This window comes from Suricata suricatta, chromosome 4, assembly GCF_006229205.1.
Source record: "Suricata suricatta isolate VVHF042 chromosome 4, meerkat_22Aug2017_6uvM2_HiC, whole genome shotgun sequence".
NCBI lineage: Eukaryota > Metazoa > Chordata > Mammalia > Carnivora > Herpestidae > Suricata > Suricata suricatta.
This window is the reverse complement of record NC_043703.1, coordinates 69,256,522-69,273,548: the sequence shown is the minus strand read 5'-3', so window position 1 is coordinate 69,273,548 and position 17,027 is coordinate 69,256,522.

The following is a 17,027-nucleotide window of genomic DNA, read 5'->3' as shown; positions in this document are numbered from 1 at the left end:
AGGGGTGGGAAGCAAAATCCTCCCCTGTTGAGAGCCACTGCTTCAGATCACTCCCTACCAGGACAGATTAGGCACTAGCCTGTCCCCAAGGCTACTTGCTTTTGCTTTCAGACTGTCTAGGAAGGGCACCAGGGGAACTGCCTTCTGGCCATGACAATGACCATTGACCGAACAATGGGCTGTTTTACAGGTTAAACCCCCAATCTCAGTCAGACTGCTAGACTTTTGATGCTGATTTCCAGCGCTTCCTTGGACAACACATGCAAGTAATTTGTCAAAATTATGAAACGATGGGGTGGGGGTGGGGTCAGACCCACACCAGCCTCACACTCTGTCCACGCCTCCTCAACAATATGGCACACTAAAAAGGAGTGGTATAGATGTGCCTAGAGTAGGCTGTCCACGCTGACGCATGAGATCTAAATTTAGAAAGTTGGGTGTGTAAATCCAATTTTTAAGAGAGGATGGAATGCAGTTTCAAAGAGATGGGCACCTGGAATGCCTTGGAGTTCTGTTGCTGCTCAAACTAAGGCATAAGGGAACTGATGAAAATGTGCGAAAATGTATTTAAGCCCAAGTCTCTACATAACTACTAATAGGCAGCGGAGACTGTACATAAAAAGACTAAAAATATCTCTACTTGGAAACAGCAGATTGTGAAAGGGTACGTGACTGACAGTTATTAAATAATTAAGGGTATGACTAAGATGAATATGCATTCATTCACCAAAATTTCATATTGAGAGAGTAAGAAAAGTAGTACAGAGTGATGGATGACACCTATTATGCTTCAACCCTCAGGTGCACCAAGACTAGATCAGGCCCCTAATACGCACTCTCACAGCACTTACCAGAATTCATAATGATCTATAGTTAGTTGCTAGATTATTCAATTGTCTCTCATTCCTTGTATCCTATAAACTCCACGAGGGCAGGGCTTATATTTTACTCCTCACTGCAGCTCCAGGGTCTAGCTCAATAAATATCTGCTAAATGAATAAAGGAATAAAGAGGAGCCCCAGAGGGGCTGCCAAGGGAAAAGCTGGGAAGAGGGGAGAAGTGCCAGAGAAGAGCAGGATCATGCAAACCAAAGCAGAAGGAAGGTCTGAGGGGCAGTCAGCAGAGTCTAATATTACAAAGGCACCATGTACAGTAAAGATTAAAAAAACGAAACTGTCCATTGGTTTTGGAAATCAGGAAACTTACTCCAAGTTAGCGGGAACCATTTCATTGGCGTTTGGGGAACAGAAGCTAATGGCAGTGGGCTGGGGACTCAAACAGGCATTAGGAAGTGGGGATAGCCAATTATAGGCCACTCTTTCAAGAAACTTGATTTTGAAAGGAAGCACGGCTGCTAGGTCAGTCACTAGGAGGAAATGTGGAATCAAGGGACTCTTCTTTTCCAAGGAGTGTAAGAATTGAGCCTGGGCAAAACTACTTGAGACAAAAGCCAATGTCAACAGAGAAGTACAACGCATTCCTGAAAAGTCAGGAAGGGACTGGACTGGGCTTCAGCAAGTGGAAGCACATTTCTTTCCTTGGGACTGAAAATAAGGAAGGGTGGGTAGGTTCCCATGGAGGTAAATTTCTAAGTATGAAGGAGGAGACTGAGGAAATTCTGGTATGAAGGTCTCACTCTGTTTTTTCTTTTCTCCCCGTCCTCCCCCCCCTCCCCCACAAGAAGCAGATGGCACAGTCAATTACCAGGAGATAGGATAGTGGTAACGATATTGAAGGCCTGAAGAGTGATGGAAATTTGGAATAACTACTCAGGCTGGCAGAGGCCAGGGTTCATAAATTAGAATTGGCTTCATGTTACATAGTTACACATATAAGGAGCAAGAGACAAGAGAGCAGTGTGCCTAAAGAAAAGAAAAATCAGTAAGATGAGGATAGATAAGAGTTATCAGGAGAAGCATCTGGAGAAGTGAGGAGGAGTCTGATAATCACTGAATTTATAATTCATTGAATTAAAAAAAGAAGCATTTTATGTAGGAAAGTGACAGATTTAAGATGACTGAGGAATATTACCAAAGAAAACAGAAAGAAGACCAAGGCATTCTGGAATCGGGGAACCCAACAGAAGAGAGTATTTCACAAAAGTGGGGATATCAACCGCTTCCTCGTCTGTGGAACTCAGAATGAGGAGGAAACTCTATCTTATGGTATTAAAGTAATGGAGGTCGCTGCGATGGCCCAGCCTTTGTGCGCTGGATGAGAAAAGGACCAGGAAAGTTCCTGAGGAACATGAGAGAGGCTTGCAAAGGAGACTGAGTGACTGTCAGTAGGGAGGTAGGAAGGGGACTCAGGGAAGCCAAGGTTTCCAAAAGGAAGGAGGAATGAGTAATGGTGAAACTGTGGCCACACATCAACAAGTCATGAGGAGGAAATCTCCTGCAGACCCCGCGGAGAACAAAGTCAGTGGAGTAGGGGAAATAAGAGAGAAGACACTGGGTTGAGGAGTGAGAGTGACGAAGTGTGTAAGTGGAAACAGTGGAGACCACTCTTCAAAGGCATTTAAGAAGTGCAGTTATGATGGGGCGCCTGGGTGGCTCAGGGGCTTGAGTGCCTGACTCTTGATTCCAGCTCAGGTCACGATGCCAGGGTGGTGGGACTGAGACTTGTGCTGGGCTCCTCACTGAGCATGGAGCATGCCTGGGATTCTCCCTCTGTCCCTCTTTATTCCCTAAAATATATATATGTTTTTTTCATGGATTTTCTTATCAGTGCACAAAGGCTGCCCTTAGAACACAGGGCTAGTAGACTTCTTGCTATGGCTTGCTATGTATATAATTATATATTATATATGATCCCTCATAGCAAGCCATAGCAAGAAGTCTACTAGCCCTGTGTTCTAAGGGCTATTCTCAAGCAATTTTACTAGAAAAGATTTGCTTCAAGGTCAAAACAGATTCCTGCCTTTATAAAAGCTTCTAGAAGTGTTCTTGTTAAGGAACAGGAGGGGAATCCTCACATACTTAATTTCTGATAGGGTGTCTCCTTACACTGCCTGGCCAATAGTAATAATATTGTCTGGGTACTAATAATAAAATATTTTCTTTCATTTGGTACATTATAGCCATGTGCTTCAAAGGCTAATTTTTTTGCAACTGTACATTTAGATTTGAGACAACAGGAATGGAGGACCTTCATGTTAGAGGGGTCTTTGACGCAAGTGTTCCGTGGAACAATGTATAGATCAATGGAGGACAGACACCTCACTGCTAACTGAGATATGGTTGGAGGATTTTATGTATCCAGTTCATTTATAAACAACTTCCTGAAGCTTTAGTAGCTGGTTTTCTACTCTATAACTGTGTTCTTCTGTAATTTACAAGGCAATAAAAATTAAAATAGTAACTGGAAAACCTATCTTGCTTTTCAATAAAGAGTTTATTTTAATAACTTCAGGGGTACTGTGCCCAAGGCATTTTAGCTGTGGGAATAAATTCAATTCACATTTTTTAATTTTTTATTTATTTATTTATTTTTGATACTGAGAGAGACAGAGCATGAGTGGGGGAGGGGCAGAGAGAGAAGGAGACACAGAACCGGAAGCAGGCTCCAGGCTCCGAGCTAGCTGTCAGCACAGAGCCCGATGCGGGGCTCAAACCCACGACCGTGAGATCTGACGTGAGCCGAAGCCGGAAGCTTAACCGACTGAGCCACCCAGGCGCCCCAATTCACATTTTTTAAAGGATCGATTTTATTGAGGTGATAGACTCTCAAAGGAAATCTAGACAAATGATGAGGGCAGCACAGACTTAACATACCAACCACTGTCCTGTGCTAGCAAAGATGTTTTTCTTCAGTTTTAAAGATGGCTGAAAGTGAATTTTAGTAGGTTTAGGATAATTAAGAGTAATCATTTCCATCCTACAGAAAGGTTCTGCTGAGATTTTTCTATTGTGGTCAGTAGTGGCAATATTCCAGATGTCATATTTAAAGAATACACTTAGTACACTCAGCAGTTTTTCAAATATGTACTTTCATCCCTCTAATATTCATGACTGCAATGTATCAAAGTGACCTGATGCTGTAACACACAACTGCACTCAACGATGCCTCATGGCGACAGAAACTGGAGGCAGAAGTAGGAAGTGAATGTCTAAGAGTCTGTAACCCCAAAACTCGGCATGAATTACCCAGCTTTAGGAGCTGTAACAATTCTACTGCAAAATGAGTTAGTAAGCTCTAAACCTGTGGTTAACTAAGGCATAAATTACCATGGTCTCCTAATGCTGGAAATGAAAACAAATAAAGACAGCTAGAATTCATGGAGTGCGTAGTTCTTGCTGGGCATGGTGGTTCTCTCTTTCACATAGAGTCTCTCTCATGTTATTAACCCCATTTTAGAGACAAGAAAATTTGTTATGTAAGTTATATAAAACATCACACAATAGGGGCTCCTGAGTGGCTTGGTTGGTTAAGTGTCCCTCTCTCCGTTTTGGCTCAGGTCATGAACTCATACTTTGTGGGATCGAGCCCCTAGTAGTACTGACAGCATGGATCCTGCTTGGGATTCTCTCACCCTCTCTCTCTGCCCCTCCCCCACTCGTGTGGGTGGGTGCGTGCTCTCTCTCTCAAAATAAATAAGTATTTTTTTAAAAATCACCAAATACGTGACAGAGCTAGGGACTTGACTCCAACTATAACTGGGGTCATGTTAAACTTCTATTTTTGAATTTATATAAGGTCAATAACTCACCTTTGGCCCTATGACCCACACAGGCAAGCCATCATTTACAAACAGTCCCCTGCTCACTCACTGTCCACGTTCACTGTCGTGACTCTTGATGCAATGACCATGGGAAATGCCACAACTTTGGAGGTTTTAAATCTGAGGGTTTAAAGGAAGATACTCAAAAGCAGGCCTAGCCTAGGTGAGTAGGTTCCCAGGTAGAGCTGACATGTTTATGGGGAATCTCCCAGGACCCAAAATATATGCCCCCAAACTGCCTGAGTGTTTCCTTTCACTCCATAATCCTGCCTGAAATCCTGCCAAATTAGAATTTTATTTGGATCTTGTCTCAACTTTTTTTTTTAAAGTTTATTTTGAGAGACAGAGTGTGGGAGAGAGGGAGAGAGTGGGGGAGGGGGAGAGAGAATCTCAAGCAGGCTCTGCACTGTCAGCACAGAGCCTGATGTGAAGCTCAAGACCCCGAACTGTGAGATCATGACCTGAGCTGAAATCAAGAGTCGGCCACTTAACCAACGGAGCCACCCAAGCGCCCTTTAACTTTTAATGCACATACAAATCATCTGGAAATCTTGTTAAGATTTGAATCTGATTCAGTAGGTCTGGGGATGGGTCATTCTATCTCTTTCCACCCCCACCCCCAGTTACGCCTGATGACAGCTGCTGGTCCTCAGACTGCCCTCCCGAGGAGCAAAGACCTAGAAGACGTTTGATTTATATTCTCCAGCCGCCTAGCACGGCTTCCCATTTGGGGGAAATCTGGAGGGATGAACTGAAAATGAGCAAATCAGGACAAGTGCCTCTCGGTATGGACATGTGGCTTAGGTCCGGCCAACTGAAAACCTCCTTCCAGGGCCATGTACCTTGGGCTACACTGTGAAGCCGCACAGGCAATTTAGAAGTCATTCCAAGCACGAGTGGCATTCAGAGTTTAATGCAAGTGGTGCCAGAGGCAGTATCCTGTTCAGACTGGTCCTTGGCCCACCTGCCTCACAGTATTTGACCATTTTCTGAACACTGTGGAGTGTCTGCCTGGCTCACGAGTGCCTGTCCACTCTTCCTCAGTCCACAGGGGGAAAGCTCGGCAGCTATTTGATACAATGCATCCCTATTTCCTGAAGTAAAATTACAGACTGAGGAACAAACTCAAGTTCTTAATATTCTGACGTTCAAAAATCAGCATTTTGATGGACACTGCACTACAGCAGGTGTTGGCGGAATGTCAGACTTCTTCAGCTAAAGGTCAGAGTAAATAGTTTAGACTTTCTGGGCCGCATGTGGTCTCTGTTTTAACTACTCAAGCCTGCCACGGTAGGGCAAAAGCAGTCATAGGCAACGCATCAATGAATGAGCCACGTTCCAATAATTTTATTTGTGGACCCTGGAATTTCTGAATTTCATATACTTTTCATGTGTCACGAAATACTTTTTTTTTGGTTTTTGTCCCACTGTTTAAAAAGAACACAGCCATTTTTAGCCTGCAGGCCATACAAAATTAGGCAGGGAGCTGCGTTTGGCCCATGGGCTATACTTTGCTGACCCCGGGTTCTGAGGCAAGGATACCTTGAGCTGATTTATACCAACACATTTTCTCCTTGAAACCGTGCAGTTGCGTCTTCTTACCAAATTAATAGGAAGTTATTCTGAAAAATGAAATGTTTGTACTTTTTGAATCCAGCATTTAAATCATGTCATTTACTTTCTCAAAATTTTGATCTTTATGGAAATCAATCATAGCAACTTAAAAGGTGAGCAGTGCTGGAATGTACTAAATAATTGGCTGATTAAATAGGCACTAAATAGGCACTGCAGTAGGAACCACAGATACAAAAAGGAACAAGGTAGTAATTAACTTTGAGGATATCTTAGTCGAAAGATCTGATGGACCACTGAGTTTTGATTTGGAAAATGGTGTGTAATGCTATTTTTATGAGCAGTTGCTATGCATATTGGTAGAAAACTTTATCAGAACTGAGTTACAACTCTCTACAGCCTGGGTTTTCTCGAACTCACTACTACTCCAAACCATTTTAGGCAGAGGTACTAGGATTCCACCTATTCAAATTCTAAGCCTCGGGGGAAGGGTCCTGGTATCAGTACTGTCCTTTTCCCAGTCACAAGTCACATTATTGTGGTGAACAAATGCAGTAATTTCCTATCTCTCCTTATTCACCATAGCCAATTCCTGTGCTCCATTCAGAGCCAAAAACTCAAACCGTCAAGAAAACTCATCTCCTCCATTTTCTTGTTAGCCAAATTTCCAATTATGCATGCCTGAGGCGAGGCACATTCCTGTTGAAAAGGGGCTAAGGGTGTACTGATAGCAGTTGGTATGTTCTTTAGCCAGTGCTTCTTAGAACATTCCATCATAGTATTATTCCTTTACCAGTTCATCCTCTCTTTCTCCTCATATTCTGGTTCTTTCTCTTACACAGTGGTAAAGCAAATACATAGTGATTGAATGATGGTCTTGTGACTTTATTTGGAAAAATGGTCTTTGCAGATATAATCAAACTGAGGAACTTGAATGAGATCACCCTGGATTGAGAGTGGGCCCTAAACCCAATGGCAGGTGTCCTTATTAGGGAAAGACAGAGGGAGACTGGAGATAGACACAGAGGGGAAGGCCACGTGAAAAGAGAGGCAGAGATCAGAGTGATGCAGCCACAAGCCAAGAAACGCAGGCAACAAGCAGAAGCCAGGAGACATGCATGGGAGAGTTTCTCCCTCAGAGCCTCCAGAAGGAGCCAATCCTGCTGACACCTTGATTTTGAACTTCTGGACTCCAGAGCTGCTAAGAATAAATTTATGTTGTTTTAAGCCACCCAGTTCGTGGGTGATTTGTTATGGCAGCATTAGGAGACTAATTCACAGTATAAAAAAGGTAAAAATGGTTCATCCTAGGACCTTGCCATGTTTTTAGCAGCATGAAGAGGTTAATCAAGGGCTATAGTTTTGTATTCAGCAAAACGGGCATGTGCCTATGTCTACAGGGCTGGTGGGACAAGTGCTTTTAAAACAAAGCCTTGTCCACCAACTGTGAGGTACTCCTAATTTCGTACTTGGGGATTATGTCATTACACCCTATTAAAAGGTTGAACTTTTTGGAGGGAGGCAATGCATTACACGCTAAATGTATCAATCTTACTGTAAACAAGTCTACTTCCTTTTTCATTTTTAGTTATTTAATAGCATGCATTTCTCGGAATACACTAAGCACTTTAAATATACTAAATTGTTTAAAAATTTTTTAATGTTTATTTTTAAGAGAGAGACTGAGCGTAAGTGGGGGAGAAGCAGAGAGAGGGGGAGACACAGAATCTGAAGCAGGCTCTAGGCTCTGAGCTGTCAGAGTGGGGCTCGAAACCAAGAGCTGTGAGATCATGACCTGAGCCAAAGCCGGACGCTTAACCTCCTGCTTAACCTTGTTTAATCTCTACAGGATTCTGTAAGAAAGGCATTACACCCATTTTACAGATGAGAAAAGGGAGAAAGTAACATTAAATGTCTCACTTGTCTGAGAGGACATATTTACTAAGTGGCAGCGCCAGGCCATAAGCTACTCTGAGTCTGATTCTCAAAGCCTCTGCTCCTAATTAAGAGGATGCCTTTCCCATATTGCCTTCAGAATGTAGTTTGATGGATGAAGAATATAAGCACAGGTCACTGGGTAGAGGGGGAAGGATGTGGAAGGGGGAGAAGACGACAAAATAAAAAAATGAAGAAGGAAGGCTTTAAGACACCAAAACCAAATGTATACAACTTGAATCAGTTAATTTTTAAAAAAAGTTTTAATGTCTATTATTTTTGAGAAAGAGTGCATGTGTGTGAGCAGGGGAGGAGCAGAGAGAGAGGAGAACAGAGGACCCAAAGCGGGGTCTGCACTGACAGCAGAGAGCCTGATGCGGGGATTGGACACATGAACAATGAGATCATGACCTGAGTCAAAGTGGGATGCTTAACTGACTGAGCCACCCGGAAGTCCCGGTTCTTGTTTGTTTATATATTTTGAGAGAGAGGGAATGGAGAGAGAAAGAGCAGGGGGAGGGGTAGAGAGGGAGAGAGAGAAATCCCAAGCAGGCTCCACGCTGTCAACACAGAGCCAGACATGAGGCTCGAACCCATGAACCATGAAATCATGACCTCAGCTGAAATCAAGAGTCAAATGCTTAACAGACTGAGCCACCCAGGTGCCCTGCAACTTGAACCAGTTCTTGGGCTAATGGGGCCGAAGGCCATGCACTTCCTCTCTGTATATCTGTTCATCCTTGCTTAAGCCTGGAGAAAACCTAGATGGGTCTAGAGGGCAGAGTCTAGCCATCCACAGTTCTCTAACCTGCCAAGAAGTTTATAAATGTGTGGGTTTATATAGAAGGAAGCTGGGATAAAGCAGAACAGGACTACAAATTCAGTGCATTTTCTCATCCCCATAGATGATGGGTGTGTGTGTGTCCCCAGCACAATCCAATTCATATGCTGAGGCCTCATCTCCACTGTGATGGTATTGGTAGGTGGGGCCTTTGCGATGCAATTAGGTCTTAAGGGTATAGCCTTCGGGAACAAGATTAGTGCCTTCATAAGAAAAGACACAAGGGGTGCCTGGGTGGCTCAGTCCTTAAGCATCTGACTTTGGCCCAGGTCATGATCTCATGGTTCATGAGTTGGAGCCCTACTTGAGGCTCTCTGCTGCCAGCATGGAGCCTGTTTTGGATCCTGTTTCCCTCTCTCTCTCAGCCTCTCCCTCACTGGTGCTCTCTCTCGCAAAAATAAATATACATTTAAAAATTAAAAAAAAAAAGACACGTGACAGATGACACAGATACAGAGCAAGACAACAACTGAGAAATAAATGTATGTCGCTGAAGCCACCCGGTCGATGATCATTTGTTACAGCAGCCTGGCTCTGGTGACCCTGACTAAGACAATGGGTCAACAGCATTTCTTTGTAGGCGCAGGACAACAGCACACTGCCTGGATGACTCACAAGCAGAGACAGTGGGAGGGAAAAAGAAGTCTGAGGCATTGTGGAGAAGCCACCCTTCTGCTTAAACAAGTACACTGAAAGAGAAAGCAACAAATGATTCAAATTCTCATTCTTAAAAAAAAAAAATCAGTTGTGAATTTCTAGATGTGAGTGAAAACATTTACGTGTTATAGAACTGCTTTAGTGCATTACTGGCTTCTCATTTTCCTCTTAGTCTAAGGTAACTTTTTCACTTCAAACTTCTGCATTTTATTTTTATGGTCACTTAGCTTTCAGAAAGTAATTTCAGTAACTGCTTAACTTAATCAGTCTGCATGCACACACTGACGCATGGGACCCTACTAACACATCCTTCACGTAATTGGGGTCCCATACATCTCGATCTTTCCACGCGGCATACTTCTGATTTTGTGTGCAGCTTTCTTGTTTGAACACTGTATTAAATGCTCTGTTTCCTACACTTATAAGGACAATGAGAATATGAGCAGTTTGGGTTACTTCTTCCTATCAAAAGAAGTTCATCTCCTGATTATTAAAAGCTTTTCTTAAATGTCCATCTTTTTGTGCTACTGTGATGGGTACTCTACCAAGATGCATCAAATAGGGAAGACCCATCTCTACTGAGATGATTATATATTCCATGTTTTCAGAGTGAGTTCTGATTTTGCCTAATTCTGCTTCTTAAATCAAGGCATTTTCATTGTCATATCCTCAAAAAGATTTACATACACATCCTCAAAACTTAGTCTATCATAGATCCTTCACAAATAGTTTTATTCAAAAGTCAGCCTCATGAATAAATGTGTGTATTCATTATAAATTATATTCTCATAAGTTCAAACTTGAAAGAGTAGGAATAGTTGGAAGGTGGTAGAAAAATCATATTTTGACTAGAAACACAGTCATATGGAAATTTTTGACATATATTAACATTTTATTCTGTATTTATTTTTTTAAGTTTTTATTTATTTTGAGAGAGAGTGGGGGGGGGTGAGGGGCAGAGAGAGAGAGTGTGTGAGAGAAGAATCCCAAGGAGACTCTAGAGTGTCAGCGCTGAGCCTGTTGAGGGGCTTGAACTCACAAACCTCAAGATCTTGATCTGAGCTGAAATCAAGTGTTAAATGCCTAACTGACTGAACCACCAGGTGCCCCTGTATTTTTTTAATTGGTAGGCAAAAAAAATTGTAGGAATTCCGACAACTTATAGAAGGAATAGAAGTGTAGGGAAGCGCTCTTCCAGGATTAGCAAAAAAAGGACTACATTCTGTTTTGGACAATTAAGCTCAAGAAGAATAAAACTCCACTTTTAAGGGATGGTATAGTATTTTGTGGTTTTGAAGCCACCAACAGGGTAATGAAAAGCATTTAAATCTATTCAAGTCTAGAGAAAACTAGGACTGTCTAAACAGAATGAAAAGATTTCAAGATTAGAAAGAAAAATGAATACATTTGAGTATTATATTTCACATGCATTACATTATATTGTCATAAACATCATACTGACAGTAGCTACTATTTATCTTCAAACATTTCTTGTGGGTTATATATAGATTTTTAAAATAACATAATGAAGAACCGCTTAAATTTGCTCAGTAAATTTACTGTATCATCAGTCTGGCCGTAGGGACCACGAGGCTACACCTGAAATTGTACCTGTATGGATATAAACTGAATATAGTAGGTGTCACTTGGGAGGAAATAGCTTCAGGCAGAATGTGGAGAGCCTGTGATGTGAAAGTAGGCATGCCTTTAAAGAACTGACATTGAGTTAAAACTTAAGGATGACTGTGATGTCACCAGGTGTGGAACGACGCCAGGACCGTTCGTGAGTGTTAGGGGTACCTAGTGCTAATAAATATTCCATCTTAGCCTTTAGACATTGTTCGGTTACATTTTGTAAATGCCTAACATTGAAGGCCATTCTAAATGCAAATTCTCCATCTTACTGATAGAAATTAGGCTATGTATTTATTGTAACAATTTTAATTCAGTAAAATATACCAGCCATACACTAGCAAAAGCAAAGTTACAATTCACAACTTTACAATTATGGCAAGACTATTTGAAGGCATCTCCATTAACTAACTGAAATTTCCTTCAACTCTCACATCTGCCTTTTGCGTCTCAACATATTTTTCCAGTATTTCACCAGAGAAAGGTATCAGCTAGGTAAAACCTCATACTGATGATCTCTGCTAATTCTCTGTAAATGTGTATACAGTTCAAGGCAAAAGGGAAGGAAATTCTCATAGTATTTCAGCTTTCCCTAGCTCCTAAAGCGACTTCTAGAGAAAAAGTTTTTCTAGGTATTATTTAAAAATTTGGATTAAAAGATACCCTAGTTATGCTTCACAGACTTTAACGAAACCTAAATGGTTTCATTAGAAAAGCATGGAGGCCTCCCACACTGTTGGTTTAATCTCACAATTACCTAGATATCTATCAACAGAACTCTTCAATAGTTTCCTCAACTCTCGATGCCAAGAGCTGACAGTTTCACTTTCAGCTTTGAGAATCTACTGTTTCGGTGGTGTGAGAATGTCATCAGAGCTTCTACAAAATAACCAGTTATAACTGCAACTTGTATTAGATTTAGTACCAGAGAAATGTGGAAGGTACAATTCATTAGTTATAGGAATTGGACTAACAATTCTTCTGGGGGGGAGGTGTCTGAATTTCAAAAGGAGGCATCTTTGCAAGTCACACTCAACTTCTCATTACTCTGTGATGCAGGCTCCTCCAAATGGCAGCAGAAATGTACTACTCTCTAGAAATTCTACAGCAGTGCTAAAATTTTATGGTGTTTTAGAGATAAGCACACATTAAAAGAAATATATTCTTACAAGAATGGTATTATTTAAACTAAAGACACTGTTGTGACTGTACACCAGGATACCTTTTCTAGAATGGTAAGCTCTTTACAACTTTCTGTACATTTTTTAGATATAACTGTTTTTTTTCCATGCGGAAAAAAGAGTAAATTGTTTGGAAATGACATTTTTTGTGTGTAAAATTTAATAAGATTTAAAATATGTAATTCTATGTGATATAGTCAAATATTTTTGATAAGCTTCTGATTATGCACAAAGTAGATCTATTGTAAAAAAAAAAACCTGTCACTTATTCAAAACTTCATGTCACCATAGTGATTAATACCAGAGGGGGGAAAACAAGAGTCCAATGATTCTAGCACTTCCCAAAAGGAAGAATTCAGGCCAGGGGTGAATCGGCAATCATGTTCAAGACTATCAGACATGTCCATCTAGGACAGATGGGTGGAAAGGGACAACAATGACTATACTAATGGACGCAAGTGGTTTTGAGATGTCCAAGATCAAAAGTCACTTCCCCTGGGAACTCCTATCTCCAGCTGGAATTAACTTCTCTTCTGGCCTCACATAGCACTTCTTATGTTGAGAAGGACGAAACTATATTTTGTTTGTAATCTTTCCATTATTGCACTGTTATTTTAAAGTTGTCTTCAGAGTTCTCTTATCACACCAGGCATCTCCAACTATGTGGTTTCCCCCTCTTCCATCTATGCTTCCCAATCCCACTGCTTGAAGTGTATGCCTTCCTGTATCGCTAGTGCCAACACAGCATCTCCACATAGATGATGTCCAGTGGATGGCTGCCGAACAAATCCTCTCATGATAAAAGCACTATGCTAACATCTCCCCAGTCAAAATTTCTTAAGGTTTTAAAATAATCAGAATACAGTCATTTAATAAACATTTACTGGAAGCCTACTAATTTCTGTGGACTGCTCAAAGATGGGAATATTGAGAGATGTTTGGTAAGCCCCCCATTCTACTGAAAGTCCCAACTGGTGCAGCATTATGGGCCCAACTTTTCATGAAATGAAAATAGATTTCCTATTTGGAATAACACATATTACCAGTTATGCCAAGATTCTGCTATCCTCTGAAGCTATGCTTTACCTATTTCATAATTTTGTTGAGGGCTTGCCCTGATGCAAAACTTATACTATACCACACATGAAAATTCTCTTTATGATGCTAACTGCATGCTCTCTGGTCCTTGTATATAATGCCGATACATCCCGAGCTTAGTTTATTTCCCACAGAGCATATTTGTGCACCACATAAAAATTCTGGTAATGGCCTAGTACCAAAGCTGTGTGTTAGTGGCTCAGTTGGGATTCTGTATGATTCCATCTCATCTAATAATTAAAATCTACCAAAATTATGAGTACAGAACAAGATCTCTTTTTTAAAAATATTTTTTTAATGTTTATTTATTTTTGAGAGAGAAAGAGACAGAGCATGAGCAGGGGAGGGGCAGAGAGAGAGAGAGAATCTGAAGTAGGCTCCAGGGTCCGAGCTGTTAGCACAGAGCCCAGGGCAGGGCTCAAACCCACAAACTATAAGATCATGACCTAAGCCGACATCAGAGGCTTAACCGATGGAGCCACCACGGCGCCCCAAGCAAGGGTATCTTTAAAGTATACATATACTTATTATTTTAAATATCTGCTTATAGAGTTATAAAGTGGAAAAAATAGTATTATTAAGTCAAATTCATGTTTGCTCACTTCGTAAGACACAGGAAAGCAATTCATTCCACAAGCCAAGTGGTGGCTAACCCTGCTTTAGTTTTTGTTTTTTAAAATTTGGAAGTGATAAATATAAGCCAAAGTGAGCTCAGGTATTTCTACCTAAAGAATACTAAAGAATACACACTAGTACACTTGACTACACTGACCTCATTAAAACATTTGTGAGTCTAAAGGGTCACATGACATGGTATCTACCTGCAACACGCTTGTCTTATGAAGGGCCGCTGTTCAATGAATTCACTGATACAACCTAAAGTGATTTATTTACAGAAGATGCTCAACAATCCTTCATTACCTGAGTCACAAGGTGAACCATTACTGACAGAAAATTTTCACTTACGGTGGGTCTATATGGCTGAAGCAGCTCTGAAATCTTGTAGAATAAAGAGCCCCTCTTCCCCATATGCAAGCAAGTCTGTCCGTTTCAAGACCGTAAGAAGACACTGACTTAAAGTTAACTTTCTAACAACACAGTATTGCCATATATCTAATATGGGGTTAGCAACAGGAAAAACAAAAAGGAGTCACATTTAAAAACATATGCCCATCCCCCCCCAAAAAAACACCAAAACGTAATAAAAAAAATCTGTGTGCCCAGAGCTTAACAGGTGCCCCTGGTCAATGTGCCATAACCACTGTAAATGTAGTCGGGACACCCTGTCTCTAAGCCCTCTTCCACGAGTCCATTTTCTTATCAGTGTCCAAGGCCAACACTATTAATCTCTCCTCTTACGTAACGTTTTTATACATTTTATATACTACTTCTTCCTCTCCCAAAGCACATATAATAGTAACACTGTGATGTGTCTTTCTCCACTTTATTTGGCAGATTTTTTTTACAACTCAGACCTAATTTTCAAACCCCACAGTGATGGATTCCATTTGATATACTGTTAAAAGCACTGGATTGACGTCAAGAGGCCTGGGAGACCTAAATTCTAGTTCTGCCAGTGCCACAAAAGAGACAAACCATTAGGCTCTGAGAGGCTTCAGCTTCCTTGTTTGCAGAGCTGGAGGACTATAAAATCCTCTCTCTGGTCCCATTAGGCAATGAAATGCTGTGATTCTATGACTGTTTCCTTTTCTCACCTAAGAATACAAATCTGACACACAAGACACCACAGAATTTGAGTGTTAGGTTCTCTATTGTTTGAAATGCTCTCTTGCTTTGGATGCAACCATAGAGGTCTCTCATTTCTTAAGTCTCTTTCTGCTGTTGTTCTGCATACCTGGCATGTAAGTTTCAATCCCTGGCAGCACTCCCCCTTCTGCCCACCCCCCACGTCCATATTTTCTTTGCATAATGTGATGGGCCTGTGGCTTCCACTGGGACCCACATGGTGGTACCTGTCTTGCTGACAGCACGGCCAGCTAGCTATCCTGATTTACTATCACCCCAGCCAGCTGTCCTCCCCACCCTCCAGAGTTGCTCTGTTTTCTGGGTCTTCTGTGAGAAACTGGAGTCATGCCCAGCTCTTCTTTCTCCTTCACTTTCCACACCAAATCCTCACCCCCTGTGCTTGGCTTATCTTCTAAATGGTTTCCGGAATGTGGCTATTCCGGACTGAATGTTTGTGTCCCCTGGCCCCGTCGTATTGAAGCCCTAACTCCCCACATGACTGTACTTGGAGAGGCAAAGCCTTTTCAGAAGAAATTAAGGTGAAAAGGGGTCATAACAGTGGGGCCCCGACACGACAGGATTAGCGTCCTTAGAAGAGATGCCAGAGAGCCTGCTCTCTCCCCACAAGTGCACACTTGCATCTACAAGCCAGCAAGAGGGCCCTTAGAGAAGCCACGACAGAAGAGGAAGCACCTTCACCTTTGAATTCTAGCCTACAGAGTTTTAAGAAAACAGATCTCTGTGGTGAGGTTACTCAGGTTGTGGTCATGTGTTATGGCGGCCCAGGCGGACATCCCTTTGTCGGCCACCGACCCCGGGGCAGCTCAGCATCCTCCCCCACTGCAGCTTGGCTGCTCTCCTCTCACCTACTTAATCTCAGAATGGCGCTGTGGGTTAGTCAGACCACAGGGGACTGAGGCCCTGCTCCGCCATGGGCTCTGCACGCGGGCCAGCTACTAAATCTGGGTGTCAGTGGTCCCCTGCCAAAGGAACAGCAGGACTGCTCCGGCCAGGTGACACAGGAAGATGCTCACAGCGCTGCTGGGCACATTATAAGCATCTGGTGAAAGCTGGGTGTTACTATGGTCTCCGTTCCCAGCACAGGCCACCTAAACCACAGAGCTGCCCATGCCATTCCCAGGTCTTACAACTCTTCCCTGGGCTCGCTGCTGCCGACTGCAGGACATCCAGGCTCCAGGAGAAGCCAGACGTTCCGCAGCAGGAACTCAGGGGAAGCCTCCACTCCTCCTCTGACCTCCCGCAGATGACTCCTCACCCACACTGCACTTGGGCAACCCCGAACCCCTGCTGCTCCCAATGCTCAGGACTGCTTCCCTTGGCCCTCTGCCTGGAGCACCCCAGTCGTGGGCTTCACTCCGTCAGTTCCTACTCATCTTTCTAGGCTCTACGTGGATGCTTCCTTCTGAGGAAGCCCCTGTGAACCTCTTGGTTCAGTAATGAACCTCTCACCTTGGCTCTTTTCATTTTTTCTTAAATTTTTTAATGTTTATTTTTGAGAGAGAGAGAGAGAGAGTGAGCGAGCAGGGGAGCGGCAGAGAGAAAAGGAGACAGAATCTGAAGCAGGCTCCAGGCTCTGAGCTGTCAGCACAGATCCTGATGCAGGGCTCAAACCCACAAACTGTGA